Source organism: Nilaparvata lugens, chromosome 9, assembly GCF_014356525.2.
Source record: "Nilaparvata lugens isolate BPH chromosome 9, ASM1435652v1, whole genome shotgun sequence".
Taxonomy (NCBI): Eukaryota; Metazoa; Arthropoda; class Insecta; order Hemiptera; family Delphacidae; genus Nilaparvata; species Nilaparvata lugens.
The window spans coordinates 8,559,299-8,576,459 of NC_052512.1; positions in this window are offsets into that span (position 1 = coordinate 8,559,299).

A 17,161-nucleotide genomic window follows, 5' to 3' on the forward strand; every position below is an offset into this window, starting at 1 on the left:
CCCCACTATAAAAATATATGTGTGGGGTATAAGTTATTGGTGCTTGTTGCGAGTTAATTACTATTCACAAACTTCATTCAACGATATAGGATAAGAGTTTTTACTTTCCTTGCCCTATTTATTACCATAGGTAAGGAAAGTATTGCTTTCCGAAAAAAATTAAGGTACCCAATTTCTAAATTTCTATACGTTTCAGGTCCCCTGAGTCCAAAAAAGTGGTTTTGGGTATTGGTCTGTGTGTGTGTGTGTGTATGTGTTGTGGTGTGTGTGTGTGTGTGTGGTGTGTGTGTGTGTGGTGTGTGGGTGTGTGTATGAGTGTATTGTGCGTCTGTGTACACGATATCTCATCTCCCAATTAACGGAATGACTTGAATTTGGAACGTAAGGTCCTTACGATATAGGATTCGACACGAAAATTTCGATCAAATGCTATCAAGAGGCGCTGAAATGGCGAAAATGTTGCCAAAAACAGGTTTTTTGCGATTTCTCGAAAACTGCTCCAACGATTTTGATTAAAGTTATACCTAATTAGTCATCGATGAGCTCTATCAACTGCCACAAGTCCCATATCTGTAAAAATTTCAGGAGCTCTGCCCCATCTATGCAAAGTTTGATTTTAGATTCCCAATTATCAGGCTACAGATACAATTTCAACAAAAATTCCCAGTGGAAAAGATGAGCATGAAAATCTCTACAATTAATGTTCAGTAACATTTTCACCCAGAATTGAAAATAAGCTCGAAATTCGAGAAAATGCTAGGTCTATTATTTCAATTGCAAACTGTTTGCAACTGTTGATTCTATTAAATCATTCACTCATGTGTGTCTCCAGCGTTATTGCCCTGGCACCAGCTGGCTCAAATCTTTGAATATAGTAGACTTGAGATGTGCGTGAACACTAGCGACAGGTGATAAATTTTCATAACGGCAAGGAAAGTTGTGAGTGCGCCACACCAGATTTTTATATTGAAATTAGTGAAAATTGATAATAAAACAAAATTATGAAATTAGTAATGATAGATATTAATGTCTCACATATATAATATAATTATTCATAGTCTCTATTCTTCAGTCTATATTATTCACATACAATGATACTATGCATTCACAGTACAGTGCAGTCATATATGTCATTGATTTGAGTTACTTCGCCTATTGAATCCCAATGACCTTTGAGGCTCGCTTTCAACTGCGACAGACAGATAGAAGAAGAAGGAGAAGAAACATGAGAAGAAGATAAAGAAGAATAAGGCGAAGAAGAAGAAGAAGAAGAGGAACGAAGAAGAGAAGGAAGAAGAAGAAGAAGAAGAAGAAGAAGAAGAAGAAGTAGAAGAGGAGGACACAAGAGGAGCGGCAGCATAGCAAAGAAGAAGTATAGGCGCCAGTCCATCGGTCCTTGGTTCGACTCCGTTTCCACTTGACCCTATCTTCTTTTCTTCTCTTTTCTTCTCTTTTCTTTCTTCTCCTTTCGTTTTATCTTTTTATTGACACGTCGGCTCGACTCTCTGTAGCGGCCAACCGTCTCTTGTGTCCACTTCGAGCCCTCGGTCATCAATCACTTTTGAAAACAAATTCTCATTCCACTTCTTTACTTATCCTTTTTGGTTCTCTCCAATTTCTTCTTTGCTGTCACCTTCTCTTCTTATTCTCCTTCTCCGTCTTCAGGGAGTATTTCTGTACTTTTTTCCCAAGAATATGAGGCTATCAATGTTCAAACTCTGTCGATTTATGAAGATGCAACTCTTTAGTCTATTATACAGTGTTTGTCATAAAGTATCGAGGATTTGGAATATCTGTACTCATTTTTGAACGATACTCGAATTATCTTCCCCAGTATGTACCTCGGGTGCTGCCATTCCGATAATTGTATTTTCCAGATTGATTTCTACAGTGATGCAGGTTTGATGCCTAGTGAGATCGGACACCCCAAATTAGAGCTTGTTCACATGACAGCGATTTACATTCGGTTGTCGCGCGATTGACCAACCGAGCGGTTGCCAGATATATGGAAACACATGGTGTCGTACACATTGTCACGTTATTTTTTTTCAATAACGAGTTGCCCTGCTTGGCTGCAGTCGGTAGAGCATGATTAACAAGATATATAACCCTTATTGTGATTCTTAGAATAATAATAATACCAATTTCTTACTGGCTCGCCCAGGAGCTCCGCAGTTCTCTGCTCTTGCTGGTTACTGACGTTGGCTGCTCCAACAGTCCACAATTTCTGTGACTGATTTGTCGAATTCCGCAAATACAGATGCGAGAATTTACGCTGCTGCAACTTAATACTATGACTTTGAGATTCTTCAAATCGGATTTGCTGTTACTGGATAATTATATAAATCTCTGGAACGTATTATTTCCAAAGATTTGATAATCAATGCTGTATATCGCTGTTTTCCCCAACTTATTCGGTGAAGAATATAGTTGGCTGGTAATCTTAATAAATTTTCAATACTGGTAACTAAATAGATTATAACGAGATTGGTCATGCATGGAGATAGGGAAATAAATAAAGGATACACCATCAAATTTGACACAAATATATTACACAAAATATCAACGAATAAATAAATATATAGAGCAACAAGTATAAAAAATAAAATAAGAACAAATATATTTATATCGGAAAAATATCACAGATTAGCTGTGAAAATAACATGCCATGTGGTTACCAAATCCTCTGGTCGAATGCTATTTGTTCACGACTAAATTTTGCCACAGGTGTCTGGCTAAATTTCAAATTATACGGCTTGACCGATTATTTAGGTTGCCGACCAGTAAGTATTATAGAGCCTAACCTAAAAATTTCATTATTTTATATAATTCAATAAATAGCAATAAAATTCTTTTCTATTTGGCTGTTCGAATTGTAGCCAGGATACCCGTTATTATCTAATCTCTAGCTTGTTGATATGGCACCCGGCGATAACAAAGCAGCTGTTTGCTAGAGACCTATAAAATCTTTTCATTTAGCGATTTTGCTAGCTATTCAAGATAATTTTTTATAACATGCAACGCTCGGTTTGAGCAGTCGCCGGCGAATCGCGACGGTTGTAGTTTCCAGTCCAACCACTCGGTTGTCGGTCGGTTGCCGGGCGGCTCGATATACTAGAGCAGGCATGAGAGAGTACACATGTCTTCAGTCAACCGAGCGGTTTCGAGCAGAGCAGTTCACATAGTGCATATTCTGTTTAAATTTCTGTTCAATTAAAATTTAATTCTATTACAACTTAACCGAACGCAAACCGCTCATGAATCGCTGTCATGTGTACGAGGCTGGCAAACCGAGCGATTTGCCAATCGAGCGACAACCGAGCGTAAATCGCTGTCATGTGAACAAACTCTTATGCCCGGTTGCAGAGTCCATAGTTAACAGCGCGTACTTAACTATTTAACAGGCCAATTTCGTTGCAGAGACGTTCTGTTAGCTATTGCTCTGCCGATAGGTAACAGCGTGCCAACAAACACGTTTTTCCGTTGCAGAGACGAAAAACTTGCAGGCAGATGACGTCATCTGAGGCTACCAATAACTAAAAGTGCTCCTTATTTAAATGCCCAAAATCGTGCTTATAAATCCACTATACATTCGCGCCAAGTGTATTTTAAGTTGATGTTGACTGTTTGCATGTTTTAAAAGACAGACGAAAATGGTCCGAAAATATTACATTACAAAGGGAGGGAAAATGTATTAAAGATGATTACGTCCGAAAAATAGCATCTGTTAAGACCCGCACAAACACATCGATTTTTGTTTGTACGGTATTTTACCATCCTTATAAATTCTATTAGATTAAACACATGATTTCAAGCAGATGATGCTTGTCAAACTCTATTCAATCTAATAGAATTCATAAGGACGGCAAAATATCGTGCTGACAAAAATCTATGTGTTTGTGCGGTGCTTTATAATTAAATTGGGTCCGTTTTTGTCGAAACACATCTGTAGACATTGTGAGCAAAGTCCATACCACAGTATTTATATGAAAACGGTAAAGGTCATGGATGTGTGCGCAGTGGCCAGCCAGCTAGATTGCGTCATCGCCACCAACCGACGTTTTTCAATACCTACTATCACTTATAATAGTAATACACCTAATTGCAATTTATAAAACTCATGCCCCGTTTCACCAACCTTGGTCAAGGCATTTGAACATGGTTAAAGTCTATCAGCTGGTCAAATCAGAAATAATTCTTCCACCAACACCAGTTACGTTTAACCACGGTCAAACCAATGGTTGATTTTGACTGCCGCCGAACGGACGATCACATTATTTGAACACGGTCAAAAGACTGGCTCGATCAATTTTCTTGCTTGTTTGTAGGTTACCATATGTTTTTGACGCAATGAAAAATTTCAAAGTTTTCAGTGCGATTGAATTTAGTTGTAGTAAGTTATTTATTAGGTTTGTTCTAGGAATCTTTCAATTATTAGTTAATTATTATAGTATAGAAAATAAAGGAAGATTTTGAAAAAGATTTGCTTTACTCTTCTACTTCACAGTAGGCCTATGCTATTCAATCCTTACATCAACCAATGTATCTCATTAGAATTGGAATGTTCTTTTGTTCATAAAAAAAATTGTCAAAAATGATGGTGATTTGTAAATTCTTTGTACGGAAGTATTCAATTCATATTTGAAATATTATTATAAATGAATGTAGATGTGTGATTATACAAAACGTCTATGCCAGGGGGTATATAAGAAGATGGACCAGGGGCCTGCCCCGAAATAATGAATATGAAGAAAAATTAGTACAGTAATTACAAAAAAAGTACAGTAATATGAATTTTTGACGGCCTGACGGTAAAGTAAAAAGAGCGTTCAGCGCAAATTTCACTCTGAATATGAGCAGCGAAACTGATATTGAGTATCATGGGGTGTTACTATATTCACTATATTACAGAATTAAATTTTGATTTTCGTTTAATAATAATTATTAATTCATTAGCATTTGAAAAATTGAAATACCTCAGTAATTTCTATCCATAAAAATCAGATGTAGCCAATAGAAAGCCAGCAAACATGTTGGCCAACTTCAGGAAAGTACAGCTACAAGAGTTGACCATGTTCAAATTTGATCGACGGAGTTTTATCAATCCCGAGGTTGGTGGAACAGTTGTATGTTTGAACGAGTGATCAAATTTTGACTATGGTCTAATTGACCATGGCTAGGCTGTATTTGATCGAGGTAGGTGAAACCGGGCATTACTTGTTAAAAACAGATGATTGGATATAACATGACGTCAGCTACACCGGAAATTTAGCACATACATGAGCGTGACACCTACCGTCTTCTTCTATATACCGTGGTCTCTACTCCTCGGAAGCGTTGTGCGTTGTACTTGTTATTGGTCGTATTTCGTGTATTATTATCTCAGTCAGGGCTTCAAGTGTTCGTGTTCTTATACAGGCTTTTATACACGAGCCTCTACCTAGCCCGTGAAAAATAGTCAAAAGTTTCAAGGTGACAGGTCCGGTAACCAATGTTCACTCTCCACATATCCACGCAACAAGATGAGTCGTCTAGGTCAAGAGTCTGCCTTATAGAAATTGCGTAGTTTCTCTGGAAGTATGACATGTTGGAATCAAACAATATGACGTTGATATGTCATCTCAACTGTGGGAGAAGAATCAGGCAGCATTGTTATACTAGTAGTTCTGTGAACAGTAGACCTCACTCAGTTTTCTCATCCATTAGTATCTGATGTCACCTGTTCTAGTTGATTCAGTTGAATCACAATATTCACAGTAGAATCATAATTTACTCTTAAAAACTGTTATTTGTTTTCTCCAAGATCAAAAGCTCACTTATCCTATTATATTAAGCGAGCAATTTTTGTATTTATATATCTGGTTATTTTTATATCTTGCTATTTTTATATCTGGTTATTCATGTTTAACGGATCTCGAAAACGGCTCTAACGATTTTTACGAAATTTGGAACATAGTAGGTTTATGATATAAAGATTCGATTGCACTAGGTCTCATCCTTGGGAAAACTCGCTGAACGACATTAAAAGGATAATTCATCCTTGGAAGAACAGATGTCTGTATAATTTCGTCGTCTGTCGATAACAGAAGATGAGTGTGCCTGTGTGGGAGATCAGCTGTGTAATCATTCAATCAGCTTGCCATATCTCGCGAGAAATTTTATCTAGAAATTTTATTAAAATAATCGATTTGTTGACATGACATAGTTTATCACTCCAGATTAGAGTATATCATAATATTCAAAGTTAAAAATTATTTTACAGTTTTAAGTGATTAGTGAGTGTTATTTTGTTATTCAATTTGGTTTGTAAACAATCTAAATAAGAACTTTTCTGTTTTCAAATGTTTGGGCTGAAAATTGGCCCTGAATTCAAGTGTATGGAACATAACATCATTTTTGACTATTTTATAGTGTAATTCGGGGAAGGAATAGTTTTGGGCTGTGCTTCCCCAATCATTTTGAAGAATTGTGTTCTGTTTATCAATAAATAAATAACGAGCGAAGCTCGGTTATCCGATATTGTTAATAAACTTAGTTCACGTTTGAATTTGTATCCCATATGATTGATGAATAATCCACTTTTCAGCTGATTGATTATGAATAATTCTATAGTCTGATTGATCCAATCTTCAAAGTAGGTGATGTATATAGTGATATCACTCCCATACTCTGATATCACTATACATCACCTACTTTGAAGATTGGATCAATCAGACTATAGAATTATTCATAATCAATCAGCTGAAAAGTGGATTATTCATCAATCATATGGGATACAAATTCAAACGTGAACTAAGTTTATTAACAATATCGGATAACCGAGCTTCGCTCGTTATTTATTTATTGATAAACAGAACACAATTCTTCAAAATGATTGGGGAAGCACAGCCCAAAACTATTCCTTCCCCGAATTACACTATAAAATAGTCAAAAATGATGTTATGTTCCATACACTTGAATTCAGGGCCAATTTTCAGCCCAACATTTGAAAACAGAAAAGTTCTTATTTAGATTGTTTACAAACCAAATTGAATAACAAAATACACTCACTAATCACTTAAAACTGTAAAATAATTTTTAACTTTGAATATTATGATATACTCTAATCTGGAGTGATAAACTATGTCATGTCAACAAATCGATTATTTTAATAAAATTTCTAGATAAAATTTCTCGCGAGATATGGCAAGCTGATTGAATGATTACACAGCTGATCTCCCACACAGGCACACTCATCTTCTGTTATCGACAGACGACGAAATTATACAGACATCTGTTCTTCCAAGGATGAATTATCCTTTTAATGTCGTTCAGCGAGTTTTCCCAAGGATGAGACCTAGTGCAATCGAATCTTTATATCATAAACCTACTATGTTCCAAATTTCGTAAAAATCGTTAGAGCCGTTTTTGAGATCCGTTAAACATGAATAACCAGATATGAAAATAGCAAGATATAAAAATAACCAGATATATAAATACAAAAATTGCTCGCTTAATATAATAGGATAAGTGAGCTTTTGATCTTGGAGAAAACAAATAACAGTTTTTAAGAGTAAATTATGATTCTACTGTGAATATTGTGATTCAACTGAATCAACTAGAACAGGTGACATCAGATACTAATGGATGAGAAAACTGAGTGAGGTCTACTGTTCACAGAACTACTAGTATAACAATGCTGCCTGATTCTTCTCCCACAGTTGAGATGACATATCAACGTCAATATTGTTTGATTCCAACATGTCATACTTCCAGAGAAACTACGCAATTTCTATAAGGCAGACTCTTGACCTAGACGACTCATCTTGTTGCGTGGATATGTGGAGAGTGAACTTTGGTTACCGGACCTGTCACCTTGAAACTTTTGACTATTTTTCACGGGCTAGGTAGAGGCTCTTGTATAAAAGCCTGTATAAGAACACGAACACTTGAAGCCCTGACTGAGATAATAATACACGAAATACGACCAATAACAAGTACAACGCACAACGCTTCCGAGGAGTAGAGACCACGGTATATAGAAGAAGACGGTAGGTGTCACGCTCATGTATGTGCTAAATTTCCGGTGTAGCTGACGTCATGTTATATCCAATCATCTGTTTTTAACAAGTAATGCCCGGTTTCACCTACCTCGATCAAATACAGCCTAGCCATGGTCAATTAGACCATAGTCAAAATTTGATCACTCGTTCAAACATACAACTGTTCCACCAACCTCGGGATTGATAAAACTCCGTCGATCAAATTTGAACATGGTCAACTCTTGTAGCTGTACTTTCCTGAAGTTGGCCAACATGTTTGCTGGCTTTCTATTGGCTACATCTGATTTTTATGGATAGAAATTACTGAGGTATTTCAATTTTTCAAATGCTAATGAATTAATAATTATTATTAAACGAAAATCAAATTTAATTCTGTAATATAGTGAATATAGTAACACCTCATCATATTCTATCAACGCGTTTGGCCGTAATCGCGTTACATACAGACAGACAAAAGCAAATCGAGTTGGAACATAGACCTCACTACGTTCGGTCAATAATGTCCTGATGGTCAGTGACGTTTTTTTTTCTAAAAGGCTGGTGCAAATAATGAAGTTTTGAGCAATGTCACACCAAAAAATGAACATCACTACAGAAACAACAATTACAAACAGAAAATCCCATTATAATCATCAAGGTTCCTCCCACGGCAGATTATCTCTTGCACGGCACTCTAGCATCAACTTCTAAAACGTCTACTGGAGTGTTTTGACAAAATTTGCATAATTTTAAGCCAGTTACACACACATCGATTTTGGGATGTACGATTCTTGCAGCCTTTATAAATTCTATTGGATTTAACAGATGATGTTGTCAAGTTCCATTTACACACACAATCGATTTTGGTTAGTATGATATTTTGCCGTCCTTATGAATTCTATCAGATTAGCCTAAACGGAACTTGACAAATCTAATAGAATCTATAAGGACGGCAAAAATGGATGTGTGTGCTTTAGTCAGCCACCATGAATAAGCCTAGCCTGATAATAATTCTTATTCTTCCAAAAGTGATGCCCATACATAGCTCTACATTCATCTGAAGACTCTCACTCGATATACAATCAATTTAATTTTAGTTCATTCCATCATTTTTATTCATTCAACAATTCAGAGATCATGGCTGATTGAACAAGAAGTAACACACTCAATAAAAATCATTTCCTATGATTGTATTTGATTGAAGATATTGAAAATGAGTGTTGGTTCTCTTTTTCCCATCACAAGAATTCCTAGTTCAAGGAAGATTTCAATTTCGACAATGATGAGAAGAGGTATCTTGCAAACAAGCTGTCATTGTGATTGAAGTTGACCACCACAACATCTTTCGATAACATTAAACTGAACAGAATAATAGAAACTCAACTACCAAAAGTATAGCTATGATATTTGAACCGTAAGTAATCATACTGAGATTTGCCGCCATTTAGATTGAAGGATACTGGGCGAAGATACATGATAGAGGCACTCATATTTCTCCACAAAAGACGTTGGTGAATTTTCGACGGTCACTGAACTTATATAACAAACACAGAAATCTGGATTTCATAATAGTTTGGCAATGGAAGGAACGAAACACTGACAGAGGCAGAATATCGGCTCAAGCTTTGTCTTGTCAAGGGATGAGGACAAAAACCAACTTTTGTTTCCATTTTGGAGAAGGAAGGATAACATAAGATGAGGAGAAATAAAATACAAAAATCGAGAAAAAGATGGAGAAGTGGGCGGCTGAACTACAAAGGAATAAAATGCTGAATCCATCATAAAAGAATATAATATTTTATATTTTTCGTGTTTTTAACTGAATACAAAGGCTAGCTGAGTATCATTTGCCTGCTTGTTGTGAAGTCCTCCCTTGTTTGGTCTGTCAAGACAGATCATTTCATAATCTCTTCTTCCCCGCTGTCCTATTCTGTGTCCTTTGACGTTTCTTGCCCTAGTCAATAAAAACATCTTCAGCAATTGGCTCCAGACCAGTGAGTATTATTATTTATCCTATAATATTAATGGAACAGATTCTGTATTTTTATATCTGGTTATTTATATTTATCCTATTATATTAAGCGAGCAATTTCTGTATTTTATATCTGGCTATTTATATTCATATCTGGTTATTATGTTCAACGGATCTCGAAAACGGCTCGATTTTCACGAAATTTGGAACAAAGTAGGTTTATGATATTAAAATCCGATTGCACTAGGTCTTAACCCTGGATAACTCGCTGAAGGACATTGAAATGATAAATACTCCTTGAAAAAACAGCTGGAGATTTTGTCGTCTGTCGATACCGTAATAGAAGTGAGTGAACGAGTGCATGTGTGGGATCACTCAGCTGATCTCAAGATTAGAAAAATTCAACAAGAAAAACTTATTTTCGTTTAATTATCTTTTTTTAGAAAACATGTTTACTCCAGAAAGTCCAAAATAGTTTCTAGATGCTGTTAGTGTAGAATAATACATAGTATATCAACAAATATTGTTGCAAACATAGTATATCATTCTAAATCGAATTCATAGTACATCTATTGTAATTGATGATGTGTTGTTTTTTGAAGTGTAAATAAATTGTTATTTTGATGAGTGATTGTAGCTTACCTAGATTTTGATTTGGGCTGTAGGATACATTTGAAAAGGGACAGTTTTGGGCATAAGCCTGTTGTGCCTCCTCATATATCTGTAAAAATAATTGTACGACTGAGAAAATGAATGAATAAATATTAACTATAAATTCAATCTTTCGTTACAAATTTTCTATGCATTTTCACTCCAGAGCGAAGCTCGGTCCCCGATATTTATTATTATTATTATTTTATGTAACAAACTCCCTTCTTCTGGGGATACCAGGACGAAGGAAACAGGAAAGGAAATGATATTATTATATATTACATGCTACCAGAGAGTAATAGAATATTATATATAATTTACATTCTATAATCACTGCTCCAGAGCTCCAGAGCTCCAGACCCATCCTTCCAACTACTGTCATCGTTGGATGAATGGTAAGCATTGAGGATTATCACGAGGAATGCTGTCAGGTCCAAGAGAATCTCACTGTGGAATTGTTTCATTCATAAAACAGTGAAATGAAAACAAGAGTGATGATAAACCATTGATTTGATCCGCTGAGAAGAATGAATGAAAATAGTATCACAAAAGAATTCTCGTGAAGGGGAAAAAGGATTAGCTGGTATTAGGTTTCTCGTTCGTGAATGGAAAAACAGAACAGTGGGTCGTATTCATTTATATATATATAGAGAGAGAAGAGAGAGTGTGAGAGAGAAAGTGATGATGATGAAGGGGAAAACACTACCCGGAAAAGAGAATCACAATAAGTGTACTGTTGTTTAGGAAATGGGGATAAAAAGAGGAAAAACAGACGTTTCGACTTCCCTTGTATGCAAATTGACCAGCTTTCGACAACAGCTTTCATTATTTGTAAGCCGCCTTTATACATTTCTTCTTCCCTTTCTTCTAGTTCTACTTGTTCTTCTTTTTCTTATCACTTTCATCCTATTTGGTAAGCTGTTTGCAACACCCTTAACTACTGCAGACACAAGATCCAATTCTATAAATGGCTGTTCTGATCCCTTCCCACTTTGTTTTCCCTCAAGTTCTAGACTACTATTATTTCTTCTTTTTCTTTTTATTTTCTTTTTCTTTTTCTTTTTTGTTTTTCTCCATCCTTTTATTTTTATTTTTCTCCTCCTCCTCTTTCTTCTTCTTCCTGCTCTTCTGTCTGAAGCCTCTTAACTGATACACTTTTAAAAAATCAAAACTATATACTAGTAGTTCTGTGAACAGTAGACCTCACGCAGTATTCTCATCCACAAGTACCTGATTGGAACTATAGACCAGCAATAGACTGGCTTCTCCACACATCTGTGTAATCACTTGTCAGCTGATTTATGATGAATAATATTCTATAGTCTGATTTTTACTCTAATATTGACGTATGAAGGAGGCTTGTTTCCTTGGCTCATTATCCTTGAAATGCAAAATTTCCAAAAACCTTGTATATACGTCGACGCGCAATTAAAAAAGGAACATACCAAATTTCATGAAAATCTATTACCGCGTTTTGCCGTAAATGCGCAACATATAAACATACAACATTTAAACATTCAAGCATTAAACATTATGAGAAATGTCAAACCGTCAACTTGAATGTTAGACCTCACTTAGCTCGGTCAGCTAATTCTTGCAAATTGTACTGTTAATTATTTTAAACCGTTCCAATCTCGTCAGCGGAGAAGAACCCATTTTATATTACTCAAAGATTTTGAAAAAATTTCGGAATTATTCACAGCAGATTGAATTTGGTCTGGCTGCCATTGAATTTCTATATGAAAAAGATATAGTAAACTATCATTATTTCAGCAAGGCGACGAAATAGTACCACAAAAAAATTGACATTCTGATGAACGATTTCCGGACGTGCGATTATTCCGTACATAGAGAGACTCATAGTGCCTCAATAGTTATTTGTGCAACTAGTGCGCAAAGTGACAGTTTGCTGCACCGAAAGAAACGTTTACGCCCGAGCCGTAGGCGAGGGCGGAATGGTTTGTTGAGTGCAGCAGAGGAACTTTGCGCACGTATTTCACATTAAGTTTTTCCTACAGTTACCATTGAATATGAAAAGTGGGTAATTATGGGTAAAATTGCCTGAAATCCATCAAATTTAAATCTGTGTAATTTATTATTAATAAATAAAATAGAATGTAGTATGTGTGTTTGAATGGTGGGCGGGGGGCTGTGTGCTGTCAACTGCTGTCATCCACAGTTGTCCACTCATCAAGATTCTTATAACGTGCACCAGTCACTGTTACCAACTTAATTTCGATTTTGCTGCACTGGTGCTCCATATAACCTACTAACTATTTTGCGTTGCCATGTTGCAAATCTGGAGTGCAGGAAAAATTTTTTCGCCCCACTTGGATGTAATGAGCTGGTTTACGTGCGTCATATGGAGGCCGAAAGTGATTGTTTTCTGACCAGGCCGGTAAAATTTTTACGGCCCTAGGGCTGTAAAATAACCTTGAAGTCAGCTGATTCTGATTTGATGTGAACGTGTTTACAAAATAGTTTATGAAACGGAATCAGTTTATGCTTCTAGAATTGAATAAAGTTTTTGCAATAAGATACTATCATTTTATTTGGATGAATGAAATACAAATGAGATATTATAAACTATTCAAATTCAATTTTCAGAGTATAATAGAATCTAACCTCAAACCTCCTAGTAAAGCGTTTATCACGGAACATGGTGGATAAATGGAATCATTTTATGCTTCTAGAATTCAATAAAGTATTCTGTAATAATATACTATCATTTTATTTAAATGAATAAAATACAGATAAGATATATATTATAAACTATTCAAATAATTCGATTTTCATAGAAGGATAGAATTCTAACCTAAACTTCCATTGACATTCAGATCACATCAGATTGGCCGAATTTCAAGTGTGCTAAAACAGCTGATCAAAAACTTTTTCAAGTGTGATAAACCAGCTGATCAAAAACTTTTTCAAGTGTGATAAACCAGCTGATCAAAAACTTTTCATTATTTGTGTTTATCATTCAATAATTAAAACATTTATAATAATATCATCTTATTGTCATTTGGAAGAATAAAAAGTATAAACTCACCTCTTACATAATTGAACATAATCTTTTAGGTTATTTAGACAAATCAGAATAAAAATAAAAATACTTGGACATTTCTTGATATTCAGATTTGCTAGAGCTATGACCTTCCACTTTTGCTTTCGGAAGTGCTTATAATAGACAATGAGAATAATTATTATCTCATATATATTGTTTATTTTTCTGTGTGGCGAAAAATTACGTTCTCACCATGGGCAAAAATGTTTTTCCGGCTCTCAATCTTTTCTAGTCCTCGGCCTACGGCCTCGGACTTGAAAACCGATTTCGAGCCAGAAAAGTCTCATTTTCGGCCCTAGGTGCGAAATATACTATTCCGCACTAGAGCGGAAAAGTGATTCTTTGCGTTCTGTAATCAGTGCAGCAATGGCCACTTTTCAACGTAACTGTAGGAAAAATATATAGTAAACTATAATTTAAAATCACGTGACGGTAATAATTATGGCCCTTTTCACAAAAGCGGTTAAATTTTAACCGTGATTAATTCCACAAGGACTAATCAGAAAAGGCTTTTCGGAAAAGACCCTTCATCTATCTCCTCCCCATCTAATGTAAGTAATCTATGGTATCTAAGTATCTATGTAAGTACCTATAGGAGCGGCCTAAGGGCCATGCGAGCCTTGCGCGCTGGATAAATTGTATCAATAATTCCGTTCCTTTCCTCTTTCCTACGTCCTGGTACCCCCAGAAGAAGGGAGTTTATTACAGAAAATATAACAACAAAAATGAAAAATACACTTATAAAAAGAAATCTTACAAACAAAAAAAAGAAGAATAATGACCACAGCAATTTCCTTTTCAGTGGAAAATTTCAACAAAATTTCCACCAGACGAAATATAAATTCTACAAAACCTTCTAAAGAAGGTTCGAAAGGAGGAGTCAAGTTTTACATTATATTAAAAAAAAACACATAGAAATAGTACATTGATATAATCAATCAGTGATCTCAAAATAATAATTTTTAATTCAAATCATATCAAAAGAAAAATAGTTGTGAATCTTAAGTAGAAAAAAATTAATTGATACATTGATAATAACTCATTAATTGTATAGTGTAGCAATATGTAGTTATGAGTATAATAGAACAATGAGATTTCAGTTGCTTATCGCAAATAATAATAATACACAAGTCGGTAAAGTAGATAAAAAAAGAGAATTACTCAAATTTACTAAAAGTATTTAACAGAAAGTGTTTTATCTTATTTTATAATAATAATAATAATAATAATAATATATAATAATATAATAATAATAATAATAATAATAATAATAATAATAATAATAATAATAAAGTCACCAGAGCAGCTTGAGAATTTGTTTCAGCTAGTCACTACTTTCAGCCAGAGTATCAGAATGAAATTAGGATTGGAGAAGTGTGCAGTACTGCATGTGAAGAAAGGTAAAGTAGTAAATACAGCAGAAGGGATGTTGACACTGGAAAATGAAATAGGGCAGTTGCAAATAGGACAGACATATAAATACTTGGCACTCCACAGCATTTGAAAATCTCCCGTGATGAAGTGTTCAGCCGCTTGGAAATTGAATTTAAGAGAAGAATAAGTAAAGTCATGGAATCTAAATTGCCTTCAAAGCATCTGATTAAGGCAATAAATTCTTGGGTTATTCCATCTCTGACCTACAGTTTTGGTGTTCTGAATTGGTCTGACACTCGTCTGGAACAAATGGACTGGCTTGTGAGGACTCAAATGACAAAGAACAGTGTGCATCACCCAAGATCATCGATGAGTCGTCTATTATATGCCAAGGAAGCTGGGTGGCAGGGGTTTGTCCAGGGTTTCAGATCTGTGTGCAAAACAAGAGAAAAGACTAAGGGAGTATTTTATTTCTGCTAATACAAATCTCCTCAGGGAAGTGTGCCGATTGGATGAAAATTATACTGCACTTAACCTGAGGAATCCTAATGGTCGAGAGCCTTGACAGTGCATGATTACAAGGCAGAATGGCAACAGAGGGAGCTGCATGGGCGCTACTGCAAGCATCTGAACTCTGATCATACTAATCATGACCTTTCAAGCAGGTGGCTGACAGATGGAAGTCTTTTCCCAGAGACAGAAGGCTTTATAATTGCTATGCAGGATCAGGTTGTCGCTACCAATGCCTATAGAAGACATATCATCAGAGATCTGAGCATCTCAAGTGATAAATGCAGGCTTTGTAACGCTGCAGTAGAAAGTATTCAGCACATAGTTTCAGGCTGCTCAATATTGCCGCCAAAAGAGTAGGCCTATTTGAGGCGACATAATAATGTTGCAAAAATAGTGCACCTGAAATTGCAGCAGGAATTTGACTTCTTTGAAGAAATGCCCCATACTATTTTACTCTCCTCCTGCATTTATTGAGAGAAACCAGATAAGATCTATTGTGATGATCAAATGATCACTGACAGGCAAGTCATCATAACAAGCCTGATATCCTAATGTTGAACATGAATCAAAAAGAAGCCTTGATAATTGATGTAGCCATACAGCAGATGAAAATTGTCAAAGAAAAGAGGTGAGAAATTGAGGAAGTATCAAGAGCTAGCATTTGAGCTCAAAGATATGTATGGCTCAAGAATGATAGAATAATCCCAATCGTAATATCTGTGAATGGTCTGATTCTTAATTCAACAGTGAGAGCTGTAAGGTTATTGATGTCTCAGAAACTCTGGTAGGGAAAATGCAGAAGTCTGTTCTGCTTGATACAGCTCGCATAGTACGCCAAACGCTCCAACATACTTGTAAAATACTTTATCAATAATAGAAAATAATGCCAAGAGGTTGCATAAATTTTGCCCCTCTTCGCATAAGCTATGCAACTGCGTGAAAAAGAGAATAATAATAATAATAATAATAAAGCTTTATTTACATTCACAACTGAACAAAAGCCTCTCTAAATGAGGTCCGTTTCTGGTTGACATTAAATGAATTTTACATATTCACAATAGTTATTATTCAGGTTAAAGAATATCAATTTTCTGTGAGTCCATGTAATAATATTATCTGCTCACTATCAGGCTCCACAATTTACTATCCCTGGCAGTTGTTGCCCAGGCATGCCCCACTCGCTGACAGAGTTCGTCCCTCCATCTGGTATTTGGCTGTCCTCTCTTTCTGATTCTGTCTCTAGGAACCCACTCTGTGCACATCCTGGTCCATCGTTCGCGAGACATTGGACCATATGAATAAAACCAGAGCAAATGCTCATGAGCAAGAGCATGGAGCATAAGGTTTTGCTCATGAGCAAAAGGTAGAAGCAAAAGCATTAGCTCATTTTTATAGAATAAGCTTTACCTTATACTCTTACCTTATGCTCCTGAGCTCACGTATTTTAAGATTTTTCATCAGCTGATTCGCTTTTGTATTTGTAGCCTTACTTTGTTTTTATAGCTCACGGAAGCACTAAATATGCGAGTAGGGGGCACCGCTTGTGTTTTCGTCATCTGCTCTGTT